The sequence below is a fragment of the Lithobates pipiens genome, unplaced genomic scaffold, assembly GCF_037356315.1.
Source record: "Lithobates pipiens isolate NorthernLeopardFrog02 unplaced genomic scaffold, aLitPip1_a1.2 Scaffold_28, whole genome shotgun sequence".
Taxonomy (NCBI): Eukaryota; Metazoa; Chordata; class Amphibia; order Anura; family Ranidae; genus Lithobates; species Lithobates pipiens.
In genome coordinates, this window is record NW_027507789.1 from 161835961 (window position 1) to 161851617 (window position 15657).

Here is a 15657-nt window from a genome sequence, read left to right on the forward strand (position 1 = left end):
GTGTCAAGTGGTACACTGTATCTGGCATGCTGCTTGTGGCAAGTGGCACACTGTATCTGGTGGTACACTGCTGCTGGTGGCAGGCTGCTGATGGCAAGTAGCACACTGTATCTGGTGGCAGGCTGCTTGTGGCAAGTAGCACACTGTATCTGGTGGCAGGCTGCTTGTGGCAAGTGGCACACTGTATCTGGTGGCAGGCGGCTTGTGGCAAGTGGCACACTGTATCTGGTGGAAGGCGGCTTGTGGCAAGTGGCACACTGTATCTGGTGGAAGGCGGCTTGTGGCAAGTGGCACACTGTATCTGGTGGAAGGCTGCTTGTGGCAAGTGGCACACTGTATCTGGTGACATGCTGCTGGTGGCAAGTGTCACACTGTATCTGGCATGCTGCTTGTGGCAAGTGGCACACTATATCTGGCAGGCTGCTTGTGGCAAGTGGCACACTGTAACTGGTGGCAGGCTGCTTGTGGCAAGTGGCACACTGTAACTGGTGGCAGGCTGCTGTTGGCAAGTGGCACACTGTATCTGGTGGCATGCTGCTGGTAGCAAGTGGCACACTATCTGGCATGCTGCTTGTGACAAGTGGCACACTGTAACTGGTGGCAGGCTGCTTGTGGCAAGTGGCACACTGTAACTGGTGGCAGGCTGCTGTTGGCAAGTGGCACACTGTATCTGGTGGCATGCTGCTGGTAGCAAGTGGCACACTATCTGGCATGCTGCTTGTGACAAGTGGCACACCGTATCTGGTGGCAGGTTGCTGGTGGCAAGTGGCATGCTGCTGGTGGCAAGTGGCACACTATCTGGTGGCAGGCTGCTTGTGACAAGTGGTACACTGTATCTGGTGGCAGACTGCTGGTGGCAAGTGGCACACTTAAAGAGGGATTCCGCCCAAAAAACAATATTAAAAGCCAGCAGCTATAAATACTACAGCTGCTGACTTTTAATAAATGGACACTCACCTGTCCCGGGTTCCAGCGATGCCGAGGCCGATCGACCGCTCGTGCCTCGGCTGCTGCCGCCACCATTCTAGGTGAGGGAATCAGGAAGTAAAGCGAATCGGCTTCACTTCCCGGTTCCCTACTGCGCGAGCTGCGCCGCGCAATAGGAAATCTCCGCGCTGTCACTGGGACCCGTGTGTGTCCCAGCAGACAGCGCGGCAGGGCAGGAAATGGCGTAGACTCCCGTGGGAGTCTATGCCCGGAAGTGGGTGAAAATACCCCCCTCCCCCCTGAAAGGTGTCAATTGTGACACCGGATGGGGGGAGGGTTCCGATCAGCGGAGGTTCCACTTTAGGGTGGAATCCCGCTTTAATCTGGTGGCATGCTGCTGGTAGCAAGTGGCACACTATCTGGCATGCTGCTTGTGACAAGTGGCACACCGTATCTGGTGTCAGGTTGCTGGTGGCAAGTGGCACACTGTATCTGGTGGCAAGTGGCACACTGTATCTGGTGGCAGGCTGCTAGTGGCACTGTATCTGGTGGCACACTGTATCTGGTGGCAAGTGGCACACTGTATCTGGTGGCAGGCTGCCAGTGGCACACTGTATCTGGTGACAGGCTGCTGGTGGCAAGTGGCACACTGTATCTGGTGGCATGCTGATGGCAAGTGGCACATTGTATCTGGTGGCAAGTGGCACACTGTATCTGGTGGCAGGCTGCGGGTGGCATCTGGCAGCAGGCAATGGTGGCAAGCGACACACTGCATCTGGTGGGAAGTGACAAGCTCAGGTTCCCACTGATAATGCATCATGGTGAGTTGAACTATTTCACTATATATTACAATGTAGTAATAGAAATAATGGAATTTGATCATCCCGATGCCATATCAAGCATAGCGTCAGGATGATTTTAAGTGCTAAGTGCCATTTGCCTGAAAAATCACCCCCCGCCACCTATTTCCCCATCAACCCGAGACTACATCCCCCCTCTTTTTTTTTTTTTGGGAAGGGGGGGATCTCCCTGAATGGCAGTTTGGAAATGTGGTCTCCTATGTTGCTGCTGTTGAGAGACCGCATAGCAGGTGGTATTGGGGGTGTTCCTGCTGCTCAAAGGCTGCACGGCCGATATTACTGGTGAAAGTATATTTAATTTGTTTTAGCAAAACATTTTTGCATTTTCATTTTGTTTCCGTAAAAAAGGCCCACCAAAATCCTCAGCACCAGGCCCATGATGCTGTTAATCTGGCCCTGGACCAGATGTTTATCTTTGGTAAAGTCCTGACAAATGACAGCTAGGCCCTATACAGTCTACAGCAGCCATTCTCAAACAGGGTCCCGTGGAACCCTAGGGTTTCTCCAGAGGTTGTTAGGGGTCCCTTGAGCTTGATCCCAGAGGATTGATTGACCTCTCATCTGCTGGTGTCTGCAGAGTTCCTAGGCCAACACCACATTATCTTTTTATCTGTCTGTAATCGTGGCACTCTGACCACCACTGTAAGGGTTACATTGTTCCTACTGACTACCAATGTAAGCAACATTTTTTTCATAGACCCCCCAATGAATTAGTTTTAGCAAGGGTTCCTCAAGACCTGAAAATTATTTTAGGGGTTCCCCTCGGGTGAAAAAGGTTGAGAAAGGCTGGTCTACAGTGAAGGGATTTGTCCACTAACAACCATGCTAAATGCCACCTGCAGCCAAAACTATTTTCAGTTTTCTGTGGAGCATAAAAGGAGCCTCCATACTTTTTTTGCTGTCCTAATTGAAAAAATCCCCCCTTAATACCTGTCCCAGTGACAGGTATCAAACAGGACATAACATGAAGCCCAATTCTCCCCAACAGGGACGCAGACGCTAATTAAAGCAAGCAGAGGCTTCAACCTGTCCTTATTCTACCAAAACAGGAAAACAGTTTTGTGTGGAGTTGGGCTTTTGTTTAAAATGGATGCTTTTTATTTATTTAATTTTACTTTTGATTGGTCCAGCTAAATCAATGCTAATGCTGGTTAAACTATGCATTCATAGAATACAAAGCATCCTATGATTGTACAAGGAAAGAAGAGGGGCAAATGAACGACAGGACCCCCTTTTCTCTAATCATAGAGCACCTTATAGTCCGTGAATAGAATGCAAACATTTTATGAATGGATGTGGGTTAGGAAAGAGCAGAGTAAATTACGCTATCCTTCACTGTACACTAGCCAGAAGAGTTAACCCACTTTTGTGGAGGAATCTGTTCACTAATCCCTGCTGAGCAGGCGGGTGGCTGGTCCGTGCCGGAATTGCTTATGCAGAGCAGACACTAACACAGCCCGCTATCCTCTATGGGTGGTTGGATGTAAACGAACCGCCTGTCTGTTTACACCTGCCTGCCATCTGATCCGCTAGATAGATAGAGAACGGATCCCCATTTGTCTGTTTTTAGTGGAACGGATGTTCACAGAGGTCAATGAAGGATCCGATCAGTTTGCTTGTGTGAAAGGGACCTTACTTGGATCAATCAAAAGTAAGAAATGTATTTTTTTCCTGGAGTTCAACTTTAAGTAGTTAAAAGTTATCTGTAGGCAATTTGTTTCATTCATTAAGGGACACAGAATTCAGTTAGTCTGATGCAATTGGGTTGTGTGCTGCTGCCTTTAGGAGGAATTGGACACTGTTAAAAAAAATTGTTGAGAAACCTGGTATGTCCCCTCCCACTCTCTTTAATGCTTCCATTTTTGCTGGTGTCCTAGGGGGATGGACATCTGTGCTGCTGACCCGGGATCTTTGTGCAGCTATCTGGATCCATGGAGCTTTGGAGACTGCACTTCAGACCCAGCTGGACTGAAGATTGCGGGACCTGCCATAAATTTGAACTTTGGGTACTGGGCCCTGTGATGCTTTCAAGACATTTATGTGCTTTGTTTGTTAGCAGCAGAGCACTTTCATGATCCAGAGCGATTGCATAGCCTCTGGCGTGATCCAGCCTGAGGACTCAAGCTGCAGGCTGAGCATTAGGAGCTACTACATGTATTGAAACATTTGGGCGCCATCATTGCACCAGCAGGACAGGCTATAGGGGCTCAGGAAGGCACAATACATGAGGAGGAAGCATGGCACATTACATGCTGGCAGGACATATTACGTGGGAGCAGGGCACATTAGGTAGACGCAGGGCAAGTTATATTGAGGCAGGGCACATTACATGGAGGCAGGGAACATTATGTGGGATCAAGGAACATTACATGGTAAAGAATACAGAGCACATTATATGGGAGCAGGAAATATTACATGGGACAGAGGACACTACACAGGACAGAGGACTGAGCACATTATGTGGGACAGAGCGCAGGGCACACTACATGGGACAGAGCACAGGACACATTACATGGGACAGAGGACAAAACACATTACATGGGCCAGAGGACAAAACACATTACATGGGCCAGAGCACATAACATGGGACAGAGGACAGAGCACATAACATGGGACAGAGGACAGAGCACATAACATGGGACAGAGGACAGAGCACATAACATGGGACAGAGGACAGAGCACATAACATGGGACAGAGGACAGAGCACATAACATGGGACAGAGGACAGAGCACATAACATGGGACAGAGGACAGAGCACATAACATGGGACAGAGGACTGAGCACATTACATGGGACAGAGGACAGAGCATTACATGGGACAAGACACATTACATGGGACAGAGGACAGAGCACATTACATGGGACAGAGTATAGAGCACATTACATGGGACAGGGCACATAGCATGGGACAGACTGTTTTGCACATTTTTGGGGACACAGCTGGGCACACCACGGTACTGGGCTTCTTCCTTCTACCAGCTTCAGAGGTGGTTTTCATCAGTCCTCTAGTGTTGTACTGTTCCCTGCCAGCCCCTCCTACCCTCCTCCTCTTCTCCTATCCTGTCCATCCCAGATGTTATCACACAGAAGTGTCCACGATGGATAAGAGGGGCTGGGAACAGCGCGCCACAACAAACACCAACACGGCCGCTTCTCTGCCTACCTCTGCATTTGTCCATGCGATCTATCTGTCAGCTGGAGGGCATTACAGTAATCCTCATAGTTCCAAACTGGTATAGGTGAATGTGATACTCTGACCTGATGAAACTTCTGTCAGAGGACTCTTTTAGATCAACCAGATCTTCTTTCCCAAGATCCAGTTATCAAATTGCTTTGTGGTCTCTGATTTAATAGCATGGCTGTTAAAGCCCAGGTCTTGAGGGACTACAGTCTCCCTGCTTTGGCAATCTCCACTCCATTAAAAGTTCAGAATTCTACCTCCCTTAAAGTGTTACTAAACCCAGTAATATGAAAATAGTTCATCTGCCCCCCCCCCCCCCCCAACAGTGCCCACAGCTTATAAATCTTCTTTCTTGATCATACATCACGGGACACAGGAGCTTCATTACATAGTGGGTTATATAGGCACCTCTGGTGATTGGACACTGGTTAACCCCCAATTAAGGAGAATTCCTCCCCTATATAACCCCTCCCATATGGGAGGCACCTCAGTTTTTTCGCCAGTGTCTATGGTGGTTGGTCACGTAAAACGTGCTCTGACTCCCAAGATGGTATGGTACCCGGGCCTCGTCATCCGAAGAAACAAGGTTTTGCCTGTAAGTCCTCTCCTATTGGAAGACTGGGCTCTGGGAAAACCAGACTTGGTGTACTATTTACATGCATACAAAGTTTCTGGCAGAGTCTTTTACAAGGTCCAGGTAGGAGGTTCTTCTGAGAAGGAACCCCAAAAAATCCTGAAGGTTGGCACAACTCTGCCCGCCGTGATGGGTGAAGGCTGGAATCTGTCTGTTTTCAGCAATTCCTGCGGCGAGGACAGGTAAGGGAAGTTAATCCTATATAAATGTATATTATGGATTTCTTCATTGAGTAGTTGTATGTCTTACCTGGTTTCCACCACCAGAGGGAGTAACAGCAGCCTGATGCATACTTGCATGTCTTTCAGATACACACGCTCAGTGAAGCCTGGTTCCTCCAGATGACTCACGTTTCCACTGCACTCTGTGCCACAATAAAGGTAATACAGCAATACAGTAGTCTGGGGGTCCCGCGCAGCTCCGATGGTGGTCCCCTTACCCCCTGGATGTCCGGTGGTCCTCGTGCACACGCGCTAAGCGCGCTCCCATGCTAATGGAGGGGGGAGTGTGGTTGCGAGCCCTGCACGTTGGTGTGCATGGCGCTGTACTTCGCAGGCGCCAGGCGGCAATTTTAAAAAAGCCCAGAGAGCCAGGGGGCTGTAAGCGGAGACACAGGAGCTGTGGGCAGTAAGCATCCCAAGGGATTGGATCCAGGCAAATCTAAGACACCTACTCAGCATCAGGTTGTGCAGTTTAAGCATATATATTTATTGTGAGACTTTGAGCACAACAGTGATTGCACTTTGTACTAGTACCTCTGCTTTGTAGCTTAGGTCTATGTCTCCTCATAAGAGGGTCTCAGGGGGAGGTAACAAGGGCACTGGTAATTCACCGCCTAGGTCCAGGGGTTCTAAAAATGCCTGTAGGTTAACATCCCCCCCCCCTGCAAGACTGGAGACAGCCTCACAGGATGAGTCAGTGCCCCTGTCAGGTTTTGCAGCCTCTCCTAATATTTCAGCCGCGGTATATGTCACTGAGGACTCCCTTAGGACTACATTGGAGGGTTTTGAAGAGAGAATCATGAATTTTATTTCAGCTTCCCTAAAAGATAGCAGGGAACGGGGTAGATCCCCTCCCTCTGCTGAGATTCCTCTTTCAGATGACACCTCTGACAATAAGGAGAGATCCCTATCTTGGGACAATGATCATGAGAAGTCGGATGAATCAGAGGAAGAGGAGAGAGTCCCCTCCTCCCAGGCGCTCAGAAAACAGGTGCAGTATTATACTGAATTGGTGCGTACCACATTCAGAATGCCTGCTGCTGAAGTCGCTACGTCCTCTGTTTCTTCCCTGGGAGTCAGGAAAATCCCACAGACCGCCTTTTACTTTCCAATTCATCCCTTAATGGATAAATTGTTGTATGAGGATTGGGGACATCCCGATAAACTGTTTGCTCCTCCTAAAAGGTTTTCTATGCTTTATCCTCTGGAGGAAAATTTCACCAAGAAATGGGGGGTCCCATCTGTCGATGTGGCTGTTTCTTGCGTGAATAGAAACCTGACCTGTCCTTTGGATAATGCTCAGGTATTTAAGGATCCAACTGATAAGAAGCTGGAAACCTTATTGAAAGCCTCCTTTTCCATGACTGGCGCAGTAGTGCAACCTACAGTTGCAGCCGTGGGGTTGTGTCAGTTCCTCAAGGAACAAGTTAAGCAGATGCTTGGCCTCCTTCCCAGTGAGGAAGTGGAGAACTATGCAGAAATACCTCAAATTCTGTGTTTTATGATTGATGCGATTTTGTATTCTGTCCAACAAGCATCTCGTTTGTCTCTCCTTCTGGTACACATGCGAAGGGTCCTATGGCTAAAAAATTGGGCAGCTGAGCTATCATGCAAGAAGCATTTGATTGGGTTCCCGGTTAAGGGGGAACGTTTATTTGGAGAAGAATTAGACAAGTTCGTCCAAAGAATTTCAGGGGTAAATCTACTCTCCTTCCAATCAAAAGGAGCAAACGTCCATCATTTAGGCTTTCTCTCTCTCCCGGAACATCAAGCTCTAAGCAGTGGCGACGGCCTTCCCAACCACCCTCTACAGGAAAGGCTTAAGGCCGGGGCCAGGGGCAGAAAGGACTTGGGGGCGAAAGCCTGTCAAGCAGAGCCCAAAAGCTTCCTTGTGAAGGGGTGCCCCCGCTCGGCCGAGTGGGGGGAAGGATCCTGCAGTTTGCAGAAGCAATGCGGGAAGAGATCCAGGACAGGTAGTCTCCTCAGTATCTCTGGGCTACAAGCTAGAGTTTCAGGAGATTCCACCTTCTTGCTTTCTAAGGTCAAGGATCCCCAGGGATCCAGTAAAGCAAAGACCGCTATTCCTGGCCTTAGATCACTTACTATCCCAGGGGGTGATAGCGGAAGTGGACCCAAAAGAACAGGGTTCAGGCTTTTACTCGAATCTCTTCACCGTTCCAAAGCCAAATGGAGGTGTCAGACCTATCCTGAATCTGAAGGATCTGAACTGGTTTTTACGCATCCGGTCCTTCTGAATGCAGTCAATACGCGCTGTGGTCTCCTCCCTGCAAGGGGGGGAGTTTATGGCATCAATAGATATCAAGGATGCATATCTTCATGTGCCAGTATTTTCCGCACACCAAAAGTATCTAAGGTTCGCGGTAGAGCGGCGCCATTTTCAATTTGTGGCTTTGCCGTTCGGGCTCGCTACGGCTCCTCGAGTCTTCACAAAGATTCTAGACCCTCTCTTGGCAAACCTAAGAGCTCGGGGTATAGCCTCCATGGCGTATCTAGACGATTTGCTTCTCATAGAGAAAACAGTAGCGCTCCTGAACCACAGTGTTACCAGAACACTAGACCACCTGGAACGCCTAGGTTGGATTATAAACCTAGAAAAATCGTCCCTACAGCCTGCTACCAGGTTGGAGTACCTGGGTATGGTCATCGACACCGCTCAAGGTGGGGTGTTTCTACCAAGGCCAAAGGCCTTGGCCATTGGGGGTCTGGTGCGCCTAATTCTGGGCAGAAGATCTTCCCCATTCGGTTGTGCATGAGACTGTTAGGAAAAATGGTCGCCTCCTTCGAGGCCGTTCCATTCGCCCAGTTCTACTCAATGCCTCTGCAAAGATGCATCCTTGCGGCGTGGAACAGGAAGCCCCAGGCCTTGGATCTTCCTATGTGTCTGTCCCCAGGGACACGCAAGAGTCTCGTTTGGTGGTTACAAACCGAGAATTTGCTGAAAGGCAAAACTTTTCTTCCTCTTCCATGGAAGAATATTACGACAGATGCCAGCCTGATGGGCTGGGGAGCAGTGTTGAAGGAGACGTGCTCGCAGGGGAAATGGTCTGCAATCGAGAAGCTATTGCCCATAAATGTCTTGGAGATCTGGGCAGTTTATATGGCTCTCATAAAGTGGTCTTACAGACTACGGGGTCTCCCTGTTCGGGTTCAGTCCGACAATGCCACAGCAGTGGCCTATGTCAATCACCAGGGTGGTACCTGGAGTCTGGTTGCACAAAAAGAGGTGAATCGCATACTTGCCTGGGCAGAAAGGCATGTTCCATCCCTTTCTGCAGTCCTCATTCCAGGAGTGGAAAATTGGCAGGCGGATTTTCTGAGCCGCCAGCAGTTGTGCCCGGGAGAATGGGCTCTGCACCCCGACGTGTTTCAGAACATATGTCGCAGGTGGGGTACTCCAGACGTAGATCTGTTTGCGTCCAGATTCAACAGAAAGCTGGACAAATTCGTGTCAAGGACAAGAGATGTTCTTGCTCAGGGGTCGGATGCTCTGACAGTTCCCTGGGATCAGTGCAATCTCATTTATGCCTTCCCCCCGTGCCCGCTTCTGTCACGGTTCCTGGGAAGAATCAAGAGGGAAACAAAGTCGGTGCTTTTGGTAGCCCCAGCTTGGCCCAGGCGACCTTGGTACGCAGAGATCAATAAGTTAGCAGTAGGCAGGCCATGGATCCTTCCTCTCCGGCCAGATCTGCTCTCACAGGGTCCAATTTACCATCCTGCTTTTGCTTTGCTCTGAATTTGACGGTTTGGCTGCTGAGACCCACATTCTGAGGGATCGTGGGCTTTTCGGGGCCAGTCCTTTCTACTCTGGTCAATGCCAGAAAGCCGGCCTCCAAGCTTATTTACTACAAAATCTGGAAGGCATATGTTCCTGGTGTGAACTCAGGGAATGGCATCCTAGAAAGTATGTCATTAGCAGGATCTTGGCCTTTCTCCAGTCAGGCCTAGAAATGAATTTGGCCGTAAGCACTATCAAGGTGCAGATTTCGGCCTTGTCAGTGTTTTTTCAGAAGCCACTTGCATCACATTCCCTGGTGCGGGCTTTCATCCAGGGGGCCATGCGGATAAGACCGCCAGTCAAACCTCCGGTATGCCCATGGGATCTGAATTTGGTTCTCTCAGCTTTACAGGGGCAACCATTTGAACCTTTGCATCTGGCTTCATTAGTTCTTTTGACTAAAAAATTGGTTTTCTTGGTAGCCATTTCCTCGGCTAGGAGAGTGTCAGAGCTAGCAGCTCTCTCCTGCAAGGAACCGTATCTAATTATTCATAAGGACCGGGTGGTAATGCGTCCCAACAGGTCCTTTCTGCCTAAGGTGGTTTCGGGATTCCATTTGAATCAAGATGTAATCCTACCATCCTTTTTTCCAGACCCACAGTCCGCAGAAGAATCTTTGCACACTTTGGATGTGGTAAGGGCAATCAGTATCTATCTTCAGGCAACTGCTCAGATAAGGAAAACTGATTGCTTATTTATTTTGCCAGAAGGCCCTAGGAAGGGCCAGGTGGCATCAAAATGCACTCTCTCAAGGTGGATTAGACAGATTATTTCTCAGGCCTATAGTGTTAAAGGGAAGATCCCTCCTTTTCAAGTGAAAGTGCACTCAACTAGGGCTGTAAGTGCTTCTTGGGCAGTGGATCACCAGGTCTCCCTGGCTCAGATCTGTAAGGCTGCCGCTTGGTCATCAGTCCACACATTCACCAGATTCTATCAGGTGGATGTCAGAGGGCAAGAGAATATCGCCTTTGGGCGCAGTGTACTGCAGGCTGCAGTTTAGGTCCTCCGGTCCATGGCGGTCTATAATTATGATCTGTGTCTCCCTCCCCTCAATCTGAGCATTGCTATGGGACATCCCACTATGTAATGAAGCTCCTGTGTCCCGTGATGTATGAGCAAGAAAATAGGATTTTTATATACAGCTTACCTATAAAATCCTTTTCTTGAGAGTACATCTTGGGTTTTACGTGGTTTCCTATTGCTTGCTAGAAAACTGAGGTGCCTCCCATATGGGAGGGGTTATATAGGGGAGGAATTCTTCTTAATTGGGGGTTAACCAGTGTCCAATCACCAGAGGTGCCTATATAACCCACTATGTAATGAAGCTCCTGTGTCCCGTGATGTAGTCTCAAGAAAAGGATTTTAGAGGTAAGCTGTATATAAAAATCCTATTTTTTACATTAAAATATCTCCCCTATATATAAACTGCACAGTTTCTCCAGTGCTGAAAGTTCAGGTAGGAGGAGATGTCCACTGCAGCCTGCATACACGCCTACATGTGTGATGCCAATATCATGTGACCTGGCTAGCTCTGAGTACAAGTAACTGTTTTCTCCAGCATAAGACAAAACTGAGGATGTGCAGGTTTACTACCCTGTCTGTTTTTGCTGGCTTTCCCCTGATAGACAGTGCAGGAGGGCAGGATCTTTGCATTCAGGATAAAACATCTTTTTTACACAATGCAGGGGATTGACCCCTTAAAGCGGAGTTCCACCCAAAAGTGGAACTTCCGCTCATTTTACCCCCCCCCCACCTCCGGTGCTACATTTGGCATCTTTCAGGTGTTTCACCTTTCTAATACAGGTATTCTATTTCCACTTCTGGGAGCCCCAGCCATGTGTATTGACGTCACCACCCGGGCTCCCCCCTTCTCCACCTCTGGCCGCCGAGCCAGTAGAAGAGAGGAGCGGAGCCTCGCACATGCGCAGTAGGGTTCCCGGCGTGAAGCCGTAAGGCGTAGTGCAACTTGACATCCACAACTGACAGGTGTGTGCTGGGTCCAGGAGTCAGATCCCATGCCTCCAAACCCACATCCTGGGTGAGATGACCACACTCACTTTCCTCTAAAAAGAAACAATACACCATTCATTAATCCACCCCTAGTCACATCTATTTCTAGCATCCATTTTACTACATTAGTTGACCAATCTTGCACTTGGTCTGGTGGCAATGTTTGCTCCTGACTAGTGGACTCCACCATGCTGCACTGTGGGTTTTTTACAGTGCAAAATGCATAGAGAAGGGAAGGTGATGTAATTTTACAGAGGGCAAACACTGGACAAGTGCCAACATTGAAAAAGTTCTGCAGTTGCCCCCCACCCCTCTTGTCGCCTATGGAATAGGGGATATACGATCATTCTAGCAGGCGTGACTCTGTGTGACTGATCCCCAGGGCCTTTCCTCTAGCCTGGCAAGGCTGCGTTAATGGGTACTGATGAGGCAGGCAGCAACCAGAAAGTGTTCTTTATCCCTTAAGTTAAGCCCATGGCCTTTGGCCCACCTAGAATCACCCTTGTCGGTGGCTAAATGAGTGTGTTTGAAGTTGACATGTTTTTTGTAGTAAGATGGCCTTGTTGCCTCTATGAGGATAGCCTCCCTTCGCCCCTTCTGGTGGCTTGGCCATTGCCTCATTTTTTTGTTGCCTCCCTGTTGAAAGAAGAGAAAAAATTAGGTACAAAAATAAAGAAAAGTACATGACCAGTGTAGTCCCCAACCTTCTTAGACTTCCCCACCATGTATACTCCACCAACACCCCTCTTGCCATTCTAAATTAATGAGATCACACTTGAATTTGGAGTATAACTGGCCATAGCAGCCTTTTATTAACAAAATATCAATAACTCAAAACTTATAAACATAACATTTCAGCCTCAGTCTGTTGGTTTTTAACGGCACCCCAAACTTCACACTACTTCCACAACTACACTACAGGACCTTTTTCCATGATAGTTTGTTTGTTTCATGGGGTTTTTAGCCACTTGAACGCTGGAAGATTTACCCCCTCCATAACCAGAAACTTTTTTGCAATACGGCACTGTGTTACTATAACTGACAATTGCGCAGTCATGCAACGCTGTACCCAAATTGAATTTATGTCATAATTTTTCCCCACAAATAGAGCTTTCTTTTAATGGTATTTGATCACCACTGTTTTTTATATTTTGCGCTGTAAACAAATCCCATACATTTTTGAAAAATCTCTTCTTCATCAATTTAGGCCAATATGTATTCTGCTACATATTTTAGTTAAAAAAAAAATCCCAATAAGCATATATTGGTTGGTTCGCGCAAATGTTATAGTGTTTACAAACTATGGGATATTAGGGATGAGCCGAACACCCCCCCCCCCCCCCCCGGTTCGGTTCGCACCAGAACTTTCGAACGGACCGAAAATTCGTGCAAATTTTACCGTTTTCAAAAGAGCTTTGTTATAGTATAAATCCAAAAAAAAACAGTAACACGTGAAAGACAGGGATGACATCTGTAGGTACAAAAGCTGCATCGCAGAAAGATTACAACATGGTGTATAACGCAAACTGTAGACAAGAGTTATGTCCGTAAGATACAAATCATGGCAAACAATGCAGCAATAGGCGTTGACAGATAAACAAACAAAAAAGACGTCCTTAATACAAAAACTGGAATAATCGACAGGAAAGAAAAAAAAAAGGGGAAAAAGGAAAGGAAAGAGAAAGAGGAAAAAGGGAAAGAAAAAAAAAGAGAGAGAGAAAGAAAAAAAGGAAAAATTGGTCAGTTACTAAGTCTATATAGGATCCAAGGGTTCCATTTCGAATCAAATATAGAAGTGTAATCCTGCAGAGTATGGAAAATTTTCTCCGACAACATAGTGTGATCTGTACGTGTTAAGACTTGGGCAAAAGGGACAGCAGAAGTCTTCCAGTGTAAAGCTATAGTCCAGTGCATGGCCACACATATAGAATGGATCAGCTTCACCAGTGGCTTGGGAACATCTGGAGGGGTCTGGAAAAGTAGGCAGTGATGGAACGTTAAAGATAACGCCTTCCCGTGGGTACACACTATCACTCCACTTATTCAAGTTATGCTAGGGGGGTCAGTATACTGGTTAGAAGGTCACTCCCGTGCCAGGTCCTGGATGTCCGCGCTGACCCTGGTGGAAGGTATGTGATCTTACATATGTCTGTCTGTGGACGCCACCTGGTTCTGGTGGGATTGTATCTTCCCCCCCCCCCCCCCCGGCTGACTCGACCATTCTCTACGATATTATGGGGGTGGTAGTGGGTTACGCTACACGTGAGGTCTTTCTCTTTGGTGACTTTAATTTGGCCCCTAGGGCTGATCTTGATAGGCTACTCCCTGGGTATAGGTCCTCCTCAGACTTATGTCAGTGGGCTACTACATTTACGCTGACAGACGTGTGGCGGCATTTCCACCCTTATGAGCGGGAATACACCTGCCACTCAGCCTCCCATAGGGCCCTCTCTAGAATTGATCTGGTCTATGCTTCTACTGAAGCGCTTGTATGGGCACAGGAGGTTCGCCATCTACCCAGGGGTATCTCCGACCACTCCCCAATCTCCCTTACTATATTTATGGACAGGCCTTCTGGTCTAAGACTTTGGCGGTTGTCGGGTTTCTGGGCGGCGGACGACAGGTTGAGGGAACCACTGACTGAGGCGCTCTGTCAGTACTGGACTGATCACGGGGATTCGACGTCTGTGCCAAATGCATGGGATCCCTTTAAGGCATGGATAAGGGGAGTATTTATTTCTAATATTTCCCACATTCAGAGGGAGGCTGGGGGGGGTGTGCGGGAGCGGGAGGGGGAGGCTGGGAGGCGTGAGGCAGCCTATATTCTGAACCCGGGAGACTCCACTTATCGGGCATGGCAGAGTGCGTTGAGGGAGCTATCGCTGTATAGGGTGGAGCAGACCCAGAAGTCTCTGCTGCACGCTAGGCAGTGGCTGTTTGAATTTGGAGACAGAAATGGGAGGTTGCTTGCCTGGTTGGCGAGGGGGCAACTTGGGTCCACACACATTGCTCAGGTTCGGGGCGCTACCGGGGAACTGTTGTCCTCCCCTGCAGACATTAATTCCAGGTTCCTCGAATTTTTTCAGGGGGTCTATACCTCTCGCGCTGGCTCCTCCCCGGCGGAGCTGTGCCTTTATCTACAGCGGATTCCCTTCCCTCTCTTGTCTCAGGCGGACAGGGATATGCTGGATGGTGCCACAACGTTGGAGGAGGTGCAGGCGGCGATTGGGGCCCTTCAGTCAGGTAAAACTCCGGGAATGGATGGGCTCCCCTCTGAGTTTTATACACAACATATGGAGCTCCTTGCCCCGAAGCTCACTGCTTTGTTCTTGGGCCTTGGGACGGCTGAGGCCCTCCCGGGGTCCATGGAGGAGGCGGTCATTGTCCTTATCCCTAAGCCTGGTAAGGACCCGCAGGAGTGTTCCTCATACAGACCCATTTCACTATTGAATGTGGATGCCAAAATATTAGCAAAGGTTCTGGCTACTCGACTCACGTCGGTTATCTCTAAGTTGATACATGCAGATCAGACTGGCTTCATGCCTGGTAAGGGTACAGACATCAATATACGTCGTCTGTTCCTTAACCTCTCTACCAGTCATGATGATAGTGGCTCTCGGGTGGTGGCGTCTCTTGACGCGGAGAAAGCGTTTGACTCTGTGGAGTGGGGATACCTATGGGAGGTGCTTCGTTGTTTTGGGTTTGGCCCCGGTTTTCTGCGTTGGTTACAACTGCTCTATCGGGCGCCTAGAGCCAGGGTGCGCACTAACGACAGGCTTTCGGATCTGTTCCCACTCCACAGAGGCACACGCCAGGGATGTCCCCTGTCTCCTGGGCTTTTTGCTTTGGCTATGGAGCCTTTGGCGATCCTTATTAGGCAGTCTCCCGGGGTCCGGGGACTTGTGGTTGGTGGGGTGGAGGAAAAAATATTGCTGTATGCGGATGACGCTCTGCTATACTTGAGGGATGCGGGCCCCTCTTTGGCAGCTGCCTTGAATATATTTGACCAATTTGGTGCTCACTCTG